General features: G+C 42.2%; 1 long non-coding RNA gene across 1 annotated transcript in view; it reads left to right on the forward strand.

Moving 5' to 3' along the window:
* Positions 1 to 14728, forward strand: part of LOC143521708 (uncharacterized) — a 32762-nt gene that overhangs the window by 7110 nt on the left and 10924 nt on the right. The window lies entirely within an intron of this gene.

Genomic DNA, 14728 nt, shown 5'->3' on the forward strand with positions numbered 1-14728 from the left:
AGTCCAATAGCAATATAGCATTTAATACAGTTGACTGCAGAGCATTGTACTCTGCAATACACATACACACACACACACACACACACTAGAGCACAAATTCATATTTTCAAAGTTTCCCTTCCCTCTTGATGTTAGTACTGAGAGCAGTGAGAGTAAGCCTAATCACATGACAACTGTCCAGCCACCATCTACGGAGGGAAGAGCTGTAATCACCGTCTAGCTGTGCACTCGCACATGAGGTCTGAGAGGTATTTTAACAACCGTCTCATTCAAGTCTGCCATGGGCCAGCTGTCATTGTGCAGGTGAGAGCACGGTAGCCTTGTTTCAACATGCTGCAGGCTGTGAAGCTTTAAGAAGCGTATTTGCCCATTAAGGATGTCTTAAAGCTCCCCCTTAAAGAAAACATGCAGCGTTGTGATGATTTAACATTGATTGAGGTGCCATTCTCAAAACTAGTGGATATTCAAAAACACAGACACCGTTTCATTTTAAAGGGTTCCAGAATGCAGCTGAAATTAAAGCACTTATCATTTGTTAATTGGTTGGTAACATAAATAGCCTGTTTTTAAGATAATGCTAAAATATTCCTACAGGAAATGTGCCGATCACATTTCACAAAACTAAGCTTCCTAAGACCAAGAATTTTGATTTGTAGCTACTAAATGAACTAAAGTGGCGGTGAATTTAGTGGCTGTTGTGATGTGACCTAATTGATGGGTGGCAGATATCAATTGCTTCTTGCGACAGAACACTTACAAAGTTTAAGCAGCATATGTACAGATGCAACAAGGGTGTATGCACGCCCACAAATCAAAGCCACGTTTCCCAATCTAACGTATATTTCCCTGTATATTTTATTTCATGCCAGGCCTGTGGCTGTATTGGTGTCCTCCCCACCGCATGCAGCCCAGCGAGTCTGTCATTGTCGTTGCCTCCTCCACACTAGCGCCACATGACTGGTCACATGGGAGAGAGTGAAGTCCCCCCTGTGCTGCCTGGTTCTTTCTTTTCTCCTCTGGCCCAATATTGCTTATAGGTTCACTGGTCTACTCCAGTCCCCCCATTCTATGCACAATGGAACACTATTGTCTCAAATCATTAATGGGATAATCACCTCCCATACGCAGTATGTGTGTTTACTGCATTTACTCTGTGTTTTGCTCTATACGTTATAAAACATTGCAGTAGACTTTTGCAATATTAATCTGGATGCCTCAGTAAATGTACCTAACACCACCACGTTTGCCCCGTGTCTGTCAATATGGAACATACAGCGCCACTTCTGCACTGCTCCAAGTCAACCTTAATCTTGCACGCTCCTGACTGAGCTAATCTAGGACTTCTGAAGTGTCTGAATGTTGCCGCTGGGCATTTCAGATTGCCTTGGAGCTGAACTCTGCAGGTGATGGGTTGGGTTGTACTTGCATTAGAGGATACTGTAATACCCACTGTTCCAACAGCTTTCATCATCATTTTTATGACTTTTATGACACTGCCTGAACCCATAATAGCAGACCATGTTTTCACTGTGAGAGTGACTCACAGTCTTTGCATCATATTAGGGTTGTTTATCGCACCTCTCTGTGACCATGTGATGTGCCTGGGCATCATGGTGCTTTAAATTAGTCTCTCAAATCCCCCAGAGTGCATTTCACTGCAGCTTCCTGAGGCAAACGCGTCCTCAGCCTCCTCTACCATAGCACCTCGTGCTGATCTCGCCTCCGCGCGGCTCACGGCTCACGGCTCACGGCCACGTGCTCGGGGAGGCTCTGGGGCGCGTGCTCCCGCATTCCTGCGGTCGTTCACGCCGCACTGGCTATTTCCTCACGGCTGTCTGTCTTCTTTTTCCATTTCCCCCTCACTCCCCCAGCTGACCTCCATCTCTCCGTCTCTCTCCCGTGCGGAGACGCAGACGTGCAGTCGTCGCTGGTCACTGGTACGTCAGCCGTCGCTAATTGATGCCTCTTCGCAAGAAAGAAAATGATACAGCACTGGTAGTACATATGGTTGCCACAGCAACGGGCCTGCTAGATGAAAGGAGTCAGCAGTGTGGGGACAGTAAGAATCCGGGGACGCGGGGGGGACGGGGGGGACAGGGGGGGATGGGGGGACGGGGGGGTGATACAGGGGACATAATTACCGTGACTGAAGGACAGGAGAGGTTTCAAAGGGGCAAATAATACCCTCAGGAAAACAAGAAGCCCAAGCTAAGCGGTCCATTTTGCAGCAGGTGCACGGTTCTGCCCCACTGGCTGTAGAGTGCAGTGGCGGGGTTTGTCCTGCAGGGTTGCGTGTAGCTGAAGGTGGTTGAGCAGGCAGATGGTTGTGGAAGTTGAAGAGCTTCTGACTCCTAACAGGAGTGGATTCCTTGAAGCCCGTTCACAATCCCAACGGGCCCTACAGTTCTGTCACTGGGGTCAGCAAAGAGAGCGAGAGAAACACTCCACATTCTGATTGGCTGTTTTCTTTCCTGCCGGTTTCTCTGCTGTTGTGTTTGAATCATACAGAGCAGTAGTTCTGTATTCACTCATTAGTGATGGAAATGTCTATAGTCTGTCCAAATCATGTTCATTTTGAAGTTTCACCCTCTGAATTTAGTCAGACATTTGCTTTGCCAACCTAAAATAATTATTATGTTGAGTCTCCTACTGAATCATTGTAGTTCATGTACAGTATGAACATGGCCACTGATGCACTATTCATTGTAATAGGAGAAGCTAATGATTTTATTCAGTGGAGAAAACGTCTTCCTTAAAATGACATATGCTTGTGTGGACAACTACTGCTTATGTAAAAAATGCAAATGTTACTGTCACTTGCTCAAACAACAATTTCTGTTGTCATGGAAACAAAATCTACCTTTGAGCTTGGCTGTGAAGGAAAAAAAACAGAACATGCTGGAGACATTGAAAAACAAAAGCAGATTTATAGATGTGTCAAGACATTTCAGGCTGATAGTCTGTGTGAGCATAAGAGAGAGAGAGAGAGACAGACAGACAGAGAGAGAGAGAGAGAGAGACAGACAGACAGACAGAGAGAGAGAGAGGGCAAGAATTGAAAAATTTTTTACTTTTTTCATTATAAGGTTTTCCCCTCTAACAAATCCAGATTAGGGAAAATTGAGGCCTGTGTAAACTTCCTCCACCTTAATGGTGACAAAACAGAGGTTCTCCTTCTGGGCCCAAAGGCCGCAAGACAGAAAATACCAGATTTAATGCTAAATCTCACAGACTACCCCATTACACCGGGCTCGGTAGCCAGAAATCTCACTGTTATATTCGACTCTGATCTACCATTTGATAAATACATAGATAATACTACTAGGATTGCTTTTCTACATCTCCATAACATTGCCAAGCTGAGAAATGCATTATCCCAGCATTATCCCAGCATTATCCCAGCATGAAAATTAGTACACGCCTTTGTTAGCTCCAGATTCGACTACTGTAACTTATTACTGTCAGGATGCTCTAATAGGAATCTATTGCCCTGTATTGGCTCCCAGTTAAATTCTGTATTGATTTTAAAATTCTTCTACTGACCTACAAAGCACTACACTGGCTTGCTCCTGATTACCTCCAATAACTTATCTCCTATTATGAACCCCCACATCCAGTAAGATCACAGGGTGCTGGCCTCTTATTAGTTCCAACAATTCCAACCACCAACCAATCTCCCGTGTTACGGTTATATCGCCACAGCCCTGGACTACTATTACTGACAATCAAGAAGTCTAGGACTCTTAAGAATAAGAATTACATAGAGACACAAAACTTCTTTTATTATTATTGTTGTCATGGTGGCCAGAAGAGGATGGGTTCCCCCCCTGAGTCTTGATTTCTTCCTCGTGCTCTTAGGGAGTTTTTCCTTGCCACTGTTGCCCTTGGCATGCTCACTGAGGGTCTGGACTCGACACTGCTATATTCAGACATGCTGTAAGTATTATGGTAAAATGGAATTGTGTTAGCATTTTTTGAGGTGTTTTGGAATTTGGACTGATTTAACAGTTGAATCTGTCACACTTAGTGCAAGCTTACAACATTCTTAGAACATAAAAATAGCAATGTTTCAAAATAGAAACCTATAGAAAAACAAATAGAAAACAAATGGGAAATGTTAGGAGTACTTTTACTTTGTTGAAAGTGTCAGATGTCCTCTGCATTCTAAATGTTTCATGTGGATTCTTATAAGCCCACGTTATGCCCACCATGCCCACGAGGGACCCAGATGTGAGTGACACAGATGTGAATGACACTGAGGGTCTGTACAGCTGGTGCAGCATATACTAAATGGAGGTGTAATTCTGTGTATTTCGTGACTCCTGAAACAGGCCACAATAGGCCACAATGTGAGGGCCTCACAAGATAAGTACCTTCCCCAAGACCTCAATAGTAAAAAATTCATCTTTTAACATTTTTTAAATGTAAGGTCCCAATTTTGTTGTCATTTTTTTGAGGACATGGCCAACCCTTTAATGTATAAACATGAAAAAGAGAGCAAGAAAGAAACATTTCTGTGGGCAGAAACCCACAGTTGTGGCGTTGCAGCAGGTGCTGGTGTAGAGGCTCCCCAGTCCTATAGTGGAAACGTTGCATCAGTCTTGAGTGCAGAAGCTCTGGTCCTCTTTATACCCCTCTGCATTTCTCTCTTCGATTGAGCTGCAGTTTGCGTGGCTCTTAAGCTGTTTGATTCAGTGAAGATCTCCACATGGGGTCGGCCTGTCTCTCCACCTCAATTAGGTCGCCAAGCAGTGCCATTGCCATGGAGACTGGGCTGCCAAGGGGCATGGTAGGATTTGTCAAACGTCTGAAGTGCTTTGACAACCTCCCCAAAAATGGCTTTGTGAGTGAACTCACATGTACAGAAACGTGTACAGACCACAAATACAGTGGAAGCTGTACATACAGAAGCTAACATACAGATTTAGAATGAGTAAGGTGATCAATTTGAACACAGTCTTTACACAGATTTAATCTATCCATCTCTCTCTTTCACTCTCTCTCTCTGTCTCTCTGTCTCTTTCAAACACACACACATAAACACACACACATAAACACACACACATACACACACATAAAAGCCTTATTCCTGTCAATTTATTCCTTTTTAAACTCAATGTCCTGTACAGCCCAGTTCTTGCATTATATGGTGCTGGCATTTGTGAGTGAGGGTGTCCTGACTGCTGGATTCTTCTGATTATAGTTTCATTCACCACTCTGTGCACACACACACACACACACACACACACACACACACACACACACACACACACATACAAATGTAAATCCCCAACACTGGTCAAACTGCTTATGATTCCACTGCACAAGTGTCATGGCTCTGTGAGGTCTCACATGTAGCTGTGCGTGCTGTCTGAATGAAGACAGGCTGAGGATGAAATCTTCCTGCTATTAGAACACAAAGCATAACACACTGCACAATCAAAAATAACTTCCCCTTGGTGACAGTGGAGGAGAGAGCAGAAATCTTTGTTATTTTGAAAATGGCAAATGTTTTGGCAGAATAATGTCATGGAGAGACCTTTTCTTCTGCAGTCTAGGATCAGGACAAGAGAAGAACACAATGCAACAAATACTAGAAATCAATTAATTCTTCATTCCGTGGGATTCATTCTCTGTAACAATGAGCAGTTAAATCTGGAGAACTTCAGAGGAAAAATGAAGAAGTTGGAATCCATTGGAATTGATAATCCACTCACGAAGAGGTACAGTAGTATTGGGGGTGGGGGGAGAGCCAGGCTGTGTGCTAGGCTAAATGCTAACCTGTACAGACCAGCATGTCTGAGCCTGTTCCTCACCCGCTCTATCTTTCTGCCCTACGAGATAGACAAGATCAGACTGACAACAGCTGTTTGTTGTGTTATGATCATCACACAGACCTGGCTGGACCGCAGTGTTCTAGTGTTCTGCTATCAAGCTAGCCGGCTCATTTTACAGGGAAGACAAGACTATGGACTAAGAGCAAAGGAGGTGAATTGTGTGTCTGTGGAAACAACTGGTGCACAGTCACAGATATGATCAATAAGTATTGCTGCCCAGATCTGGAGTTCCTTATTGGAAGGTGCAACTTTTTCCTGATGGAATTCACAAGAATAATAGTCATCGCAAAATACATGCTCCCACAAGCTAATGCCAAGATAGCAATGGGAAAGCTACTGTATAACCTTAACAACAGTACATCTGAACGCCATGATCATTCTAGCAGTGCATCTTATTCACACAGATCTCAAATCAATCATGCCAAAATTTATAATACAAACATCCTGTCAACTTCCTGGACCAAATGTATACAAACATTCCATGAGTATTTAAAGCTGTGTCCTCTGCATTCCTAGCATAATCAGATCATATTTCCTTAGCTTTGGCCCCAGCTTACAAATCACATATCTGCAGAACAAAACCAGGTATCAGACAGTACAAATGTGGTCTTGGTGATGACATGTGGTCTAACTGCAGTAACACTGTTTTAATAGTACACACTGAGATTTGTTTGCAGGGGGAACAGTCATGGAGTAATATGCTTGTCTTTCCTCATCAGTTAGACCATTACCAAGGGTGTTCCTCCTTGGCACTGAGTTAACACACACCTGAAGGCGTCAGACCAGCACAAGTCCAGAACCTCTGTTATTATAGAGGTGGTCACACTTGTTGACACACAATCTATCAAGAGCATTTGATTAACCGCACCTGGCTGTTAATGACCCTCTTTATTCATATGGAAGCAGTAATGGTGTGCTTCATTTTTCATATATTGCTTCTGCAGTGTGACCCAGTTTGTTACATAATGACACAGTGTAATGTCTCATGTGTTGATGTTCATCTGAAGTTGCATTTATCTCATTTTAAAACCTGCTAAGGACCAGGTATGTCCTGATATGTAAAACCTTTGAATTCCTAGATGTACTTTGGTTTGCACATGACTGCATTGCATTGTGGATCAATAAAAAAAAAAACAACAACAATCACTGCAGTATGTGGAATGGCATCAAAGCACTGACTGACAATAATGCCACCAATACCAATATGGTGATGCTCTGAGCCAGTTCTCTGGTTTGACGCTCAGTGCAGAGGGAGTTGCCCCACTAACCCATGATACTGGCTTCACCCTGAGGTGATGCAAAGATGCAGTTCTGGCCTGGATTTTTAGCAACATATTCAACCTCTCATTACAAGAAGCTTCTTAAATAGTCCAACATGATGTGACTGTATGACTGTCATCCAGTGGCTACAACCACGAATGTTTTGAGAATCACTTGCTTTCACAGATTGGAAGCGTCATCCCATCTGATCTGGCTAATTACCAGCCTACTGGCCAGATCACTGCAGGCCATTACAACAGCCCTCCACGCTGCTCCAACACTCCTAGAAGAACCAGTTATGTGTGAATGCTATTTGTGGATTTTAGCTCTTCAGTTTAACACAATCTTCCCCCACAGCCTGGGCCTTGGTCCTCGTCCTTCTACGTGCTCAAGGGTTATGGACTCATGGTCTAGCCACAGCAGATCAAAACTGAAAGACACACGTCCTATACCCTTATACCAAACAGAGGACCATGTACTGCCCTTACCACCTCTGAAACAAAGGAGATTCATTCACATCAGGTGAACAAAGGTGATTCCTCCACATAAACAAAGCAGTGGAAAAGGTGAAAAGCCTAAAGTTGCATGTAGTTTAAGTGTAGAAACTACCAATACTTCATACCTACTGAATCACAGCAAAATGTTTCTTCCTTTGGAAGCTGAGAGAGGCCCAGATCCCACACAACCTGTTGGTGAATTTCTACAGATGCACCAGTGAAAGCATCATAATCAACTAAAGCCACACAGTGCTATACCAACCGCAGGGCACCTAAGTGTTCACGCTAACTGACTTAAGAAGGAGGCTAGCAGCATTATCAAAGACACCACACATTCTGGTCACTTCCAGGGTGAGTGGAGGAACGGAAGAAAAGATTCATTCCTACAGCTGTGGGAACCACTATGTACCTCCCTGCCCAATCAAAGATCCGACTACAAAGCACACACACACACACACATGCACACGCATTAAGGACTGTAGCACACACATACTTAAAGAGCTGTGATGCATACATGTACACACCAATCTTCATTCACATCCTCACTGAGCGAAATGGCCATAAAGATTCTATTCTATTCTATTCTATTCTGTTCTTTTCTATTCTATTCTAAAGAGTGCAAAATCTTCCTGTGACCTTGAGGCTCAGTCTAAGAAACGTGATTCAGGCAGGATTGTCTTGTTCATAGCTGAATTGTTGAGCTGCAATATCGTTCCAATGAAGGAGATAAGAATGCAATGGGAAAATAATTTCCAAGTTATGTGGACATATTTATTTGCCGATATATTTAACTGAGAGAACATTGAAGTTTAGTCACAGCCAGGGAGATGAGGAGAAAAAAATATATAAAAAAGGGAATATAAAACCCTGCCATTAATATAGAAAGTCAGTTTTTTTCCCACAGTGGAGTGTGTGTGTGTGTGTGTGTGTGTGTGTGTGTGTGTGTGTGTGTGTGTGTGTGTGTGTGTGTTTGTGCATGTGTGTGTGTGTGTGTGTGTGTGTGTGTGTGTGTGTGTGTGTGTGTGTGTTGTGCATGTGTGTGTGTTAGTGTGTGTGTGTGTGTGCGTATGTTCTACTCTCAGAATTACTATGCCTATTTAAAAATCAGTACAGGAATTCACATTCTCAGAAACTGACCCAACTTGGTTAAAGGTTTCTCTTTTTCTAATGTCTTCCTCTGGTTGGCAAAACCAGTGTTTGGAGTCTATTTCATCATTACCAGTGCTGGTTATCATCTCTAATGTTCTAGTCTGTCACTACATTATATCACTCTGTTATAAACTATTGAAGCAGCAGTAACAGAAGCAGAGCTCAACTGCTTGAAATTGCACTTATCATTGTTTGATCTAAAACTTACGCTTATTTTGCAGTTCTGTGTATCAGTGCTGATTCCTGTATTTCAGCATTATTCTAGTTCAATGGTATCTGGCTAGGATACATTCTATTGAGTAGATGACAAAGCACTTTTGTTAGTTGCTCTGGAATGTCTGCTAAAACCCAAAAATCTAAATCTAACATGTGTGTGTGTGTGTGTGTGTGTGTGTGTGTGTGTGTGTGTGTGTGTGTGTGTGTGTGTGTGTGTGTGTGTGTGTTAGCACTAGAAGTTTAAAAGATGACTTGAAGACAATTGCTCAGATACTCTGCAGGCATAATTATCTGTCCAAGAAGACAGCTAAAAGCTACCAACATTCAGATTAGAAAACTCCTCACAATGCGTGGAACAAAGCTGCCATAAGACTGTCGTCTACAGGGCTGGAGAAGACGGTGTTGAAGCACCAGAGAGGCACGAGTTATGTCAGCACAAGCCCTCAGCACTAAGGCAACTGAAACATGAGTATATCATATCAGACAAGACACAAGGTGCAGGCCGTGTCCCTGAGACAATCCAACACTGTTAACAGAAGAAGTCACAGAAGAAATAGAGGGTATCAGGAAGATTGACCAAGGCTATCCCAGTGGTGGTAGGGACAATTAACACTGTGATTCCTGACTGGAGGATCCAACAGATCCCAATAATGATATTTTAAAGATATCCCAAGATATTTTATGTTGAAGTGAGTTACTACAAAAATTACCTTAATGGGAGAAGGTGTTTAAATAATTGTAATTAAAGCCATTCAGGAGATACAATTAGGTCACAGATAACCAAGGACAAGCTCAAAAGGAACAGAGGATATTTTGCAATTACTCCAGTGCATTGTTAATGTTTAAATGTATTCAGGGGAAACACATTCAAGCTTTTATGTTTCGTAGTCCATCCCCCACCCCACATTTCAAAGCAGCATTCGGCAGCCGCACACACAAAATCAGACAGGAGTACCGCCCCACAGTCGAGCAGAAATCACCGTCCCTGTTCCGACTGTAATCACCATCATCACCATGCTTGGGTATGCTTGCACTGACAGGTTCTCCACACGGCAGCCGTTCCCAGTGCCACACTGGGATGCCAGCCACTGATCATCAGAACAGCGTGTGGTGCACGAGCTGCAGGGATTAATGCCTGGAATGCATGAGCACAACCAAAGAGCCCTCGATAGCATTATTAAAAGACTTAATAAGATCTTAGAAAATGTCTCTGAAGGCGCGGTGTATTCTAAGAACGTGTTTTATTTAGGGTAAATTAGAACAGCACATTTGGTTGAGAGTTTATCTTCTAGAAATCGTAGTTAGAATATCGTAGGCTGGACTGTTGAATTCTATCTGCACCATGCCTTGGTTTTCTGTTTCTGCTTTTATATTGACAATGAGAAATACCTGCTAAAACCTCATTATCCTGCACGGCTCCTGCAGGAAAACACAATCATCTTTTACACACAAAACCAGCAGAGAGCTTCAACAAAGAGAGAGCATGTCATTATACTGATTGAAAACTACCACACATGATTTCCCTCTGTGACGACGGTTAATCCCGTAAACTTGCTCAAATTGTACATGACAGAAAGGTGATAATTTTGCATGGCTCTCGTTGCTGAAATAGTAAGTAAGTAAGTAATTAAATAAAGATCTCAAGTTGGTTGGGCTGAATCCTGAACACAGATCATTAATTCCTGTCCCATACAGTTGCCAGTGAGCGCTGTGTCCTTGGTTATCTGTGTATTATGGATCACCTGTTCTCTCACATCCCATAATATTCAGCAGCTTTAGGAACACTTCACTGAATGAGCAAAATCTACGATTCAGAATTCTGACGTGCACCGGCCTGTGTGCACACAGTCAGCTGCAAGCAGTTAGCTCCCAGAAGCATTTTGTGATTCTGTGTTCCATAGGCCACCCTGCAATTAGGCGGTAATTGACCTGTGTCTTGCTGAGGTCACGCCTGTAGTCAGACCCCCCCATCAGGGGCCGGAGTGGAAGAGTAAGGGGATGCTAAACTTGCCCCCTGGATAACAGCTGCCAAGTCGAATTAATGAAGCTCATTTCTAGAACACAGTGTAGTACAGCACAGAGATTTACATTCTTCTTGAGCTCACATCCTATCGTGCACTTCCTCCACGTGTCACAAATATAGGTCATCTTGTGTATTTAGTGTGTGTTTACGCATTTGTATTTGTTATTTCTTTATTCTTAGAAAAGAGCTGAGAGGAAAACATTACGCTGAAGCTAATCTAATACTCATAATGAATACTCGGAGCAAATCCATTGGTTTCTATGCTGGCCCCACTCAATCACAAATGTATGTTTTGCCTGTTTCTTTCAACCTTTCATCATGATTATCATGATTATCAGTACTGATTACAGTGTCAGTAAGGTTAGTGTGTGCAAGAAAGTTATTAAAATGAACAATAATATAATTCATGCACACAGAAAAGAACGATCACTGCAAAACAGCCATTATATTCCATAATTTTAAAATGCTAAAAATTGTTTATCTTGCTGATGGTTGGGGAATAGTTTATTTTTTAATATATTTTATTTAATTTAGTCTATGCTTCTTTTGTTAAGTCAGTTTAGATTCACCAGTAATGCTAAGACAATATATTTTGTTAAAGCTTGAATTATTAAATAATTTGTGCATGACTTATTTTTTCATTATTTATCTGTTAACTGGTTTAATTGTTTGTGTAACTAAGCACTGTATTTTTTCTCTGACTAAATCTGGATTTCATTAGAAACCAAAATGATTACATGATTCACAATATCTGAAGAGCCCTATTTGTATGAAAAATTACAAACGGCTTAGGTCACGGTAATAAAGCCCTGCTTAAGGCGACATATGTACTGTTGTAGAAGGGATCTTTGATTCATTTCCAGTGTGTGAGAGAGCAGTTGATAATACAGCCTTCTAGTACACTAGGGCTTGGGCCTGCGTGAGGACTCTACTTCCTGTTTGGTCTGTGACAAATGCAACACTTCAAATTATAATATTTTCCAATGCAATTATTTTTCCACTTCCTGACTGGCTGCAGCTACACTGCTTATTATTACAGCAATAAAGTTATTGCTCAGAATGACATCATTCTGCCCTTGATTACAATATGTCTTTCTTGAGATTTTCTCTCTGAGTCACTGAAGCCAAATGATAATCAAAGACATGAGAACAGGAGATTTTAATGAGTGCCTTGGTGTAAAAATGTGAGCTGAGTGTTTTTTTTTTTTTTTACGTGTGTAACTGTGAATTGTGTAATGCTATGAAATCATTATGTGCTCCCCAGAGGGGAGAAAGAGACAGTGTCTCAGCTGCACACCCACAGCAGGTGTGATTAGTAGAGCTTGTCTGTGATGTAGGTCAGGTTTCGGCCGCAGGTATCTCTGCAGTTCAGTTCTCCCCCACCTGACGCACAGATCAAGGGCAAACTGAGCCCCATAAAACACATCAACTCCATTCTCCCACTCTTATGAACATAATGTCATTACTCAAGAATAAAACTTAATCACAAGGATATAACTATAGACTTCAAATAATATAATAAAATAACTACAGACAGTAAATTTAAATGAAAAGTTTATTAAAATTTGTAACAATGATATAGAAATTTTATGTAGATGACTGAAACAATAATAAAATGCACAAGAATACTGAAAAGTTACAATGTGCACAGAAATAGTTGTATGTATTAGGTTTAATAAATTTTCTATCCTTTAGTGTTTTAGTTGTCTTGCCTTTAACAAGCTAGCTTGGCAATAATAATCAGTTTTCTCCTGATATTGAATTGAATGTTCAAAACAGAATAGGCGAGTATGAAATCAAACATATAAAACTTGAATCTGAGTGAATATGCAAGCGCTTCCCATGCAGAACTCTGAAAATTATTGTTTAACATGTTTGGAAATTCATGCTAAATATAGTTAGTGCTGCAGAAGGGCTAGGTGCCAACACTGTCATCTATAGTCCACATTTATCAGTGGCAAACAAAGTTCAAATGTAATTACCAGCAGCTTTCAGATTTCATGTTTTAAAAGACTATGAAATCCAAGGAGCCAACCGAAGTAGATAAAATAGAGATGTGGAGACAGAGAGAGGGAGAGAGAGAAATAGGGGGGGGGGGGGGGAGTGAGAGGATGTCCCAGGAGTCCTTGCAGCAGATGTTGAAATTCAGATCACACACAAGTAGACCATGGCACAAGCAGAATGGCTGTATACAAGAGAGGAAAGAACAACAAGGGCTTGAGAAAATAGAGAGGAAAGACAAAAGACAATGTGGAGAGGGAGGACAAGAAGACACTGTCCCTGTCAGGCGGACACATGCTGAAGTGAGAGGAACATGCACATGAACTTACACCTATGTCATATGCTTGTGTTGGGTGTGCCTGCTTGTTTAGTTTGGCCTGTTTTACCCTTAGTTGTGTTAAAGACTGTGGAATAGATGCATGTATGCAGGGCAGGTCTTACATGTCTCTATAAATCATTAGTGAGATGACTACATTACCCAGCAGTCCTTCTCAAGAATCTCTACCACATATAGCCCTCACAGTGACAATATCACCATCACACTGCATTCAGTTGGACACATTTCTTTTTTCATTACTACCAAAAAACCTTTCAAAATGGTGCAAACTCTCAACCAAACTCAATCACATTTCATTTACAATTTACGTCCAGCAGTCAATTTGTGGAGTAGACAGTGTTTAATATGGAGGGGCACTAACAAATACCCCCATGATACCACACCACTCCTCACTCTAAAGATGTTAAGCCATCAGAAGAAAGTTTGAACATACTTGCTCGTGGAGAGAGTGAGAGCTACGCTTGCTCAGGAGGGCAGCCAGACTCTGCCCGTTGTTTAAAAGACACTGTCTAAATATTTTGGTCACTGTGAGCTCAGACGTATTTGGAGAAATTGGTGAGCGTTTCCATTTAAGGTGGTCCAGTAACTCATAATACTGGTCTACACCTTATACAGCAAGGCCTGCATTAAAAATATTGTAATAGCATCACCTGGCATATAACCTGCTTGGATGTGCAATTACACATTTGGCTACACATATTAAGCTAAAAGAGGGGGAAGCAATATAACACCGTACAGAGGGACACTCAAATCATGCTGTGAGCAGTGAACCAGCACATTAGGGATCCATATACTGTAATGGCTTTTATCCTTTTTTAATCCTTATTTCTCATGTGCACCTTAACTTCAAAGAAGTAATTGAGGAACAAAAGACATGAGGTCCTGTAATAGGACAATGGATGGGAACTGGAGGAGGGACATTTATAGCAATATGTCCATAGTGTACAAGTGGACACAATGGGAAGAATGAGACAGGCAAAGAGGACAGGAGGGTAGATGGATGAATTCAGAAAGGCAAAGTGGGGCAGTGTCAGGGGCTGCACGCAGAGGGGCTCGTAGAACAAGGGTGGGAAAATAATAAAGGCAGAAATATTAGAAGTTGTTGATAAAACGGCCGAAAAGAGGCTATTTCTTAAACACAGAACCTTTTCTCCTATAAAGGAACACCTTCATTTGAGCGTGCAGGCAAGAGGTGCGTTTTGACTGGCGTGTTCGGTGGCAGTGCTGTTGGGTGATGAACACAGGCCATCACAGGAACCGGGCCCCCTGGGTGGAGGCCATATGTGCAGTTCTGGAGCACGACAGCGCTCTCCCTGCCAGTCGGGCGGTGCAGCCTGCAGGAGTGGGCTGGGGATGGAGCGCAGGGCAGCTGGAGTAGCCTCCACCTCCACCCAAGCCTCCACCTCCG

This window comes from Brachyhypopomus gauderio, chromosome 8 (genome assembly GCF_052324685.1).
Source record: "Brachyhypopomus gauderio isolate BG-103 chromosome 8, BGAUD_0.2, whole genome shotgun sequence".
Taxonomy (NCBI): domain Eukaryota; kingdom Metazoa; phylum Chordata; class Actinopteri; order Gymnotiformes; family Hypopomidae; genus Brachyhypopomus; species Brachyhypopomus gauderio.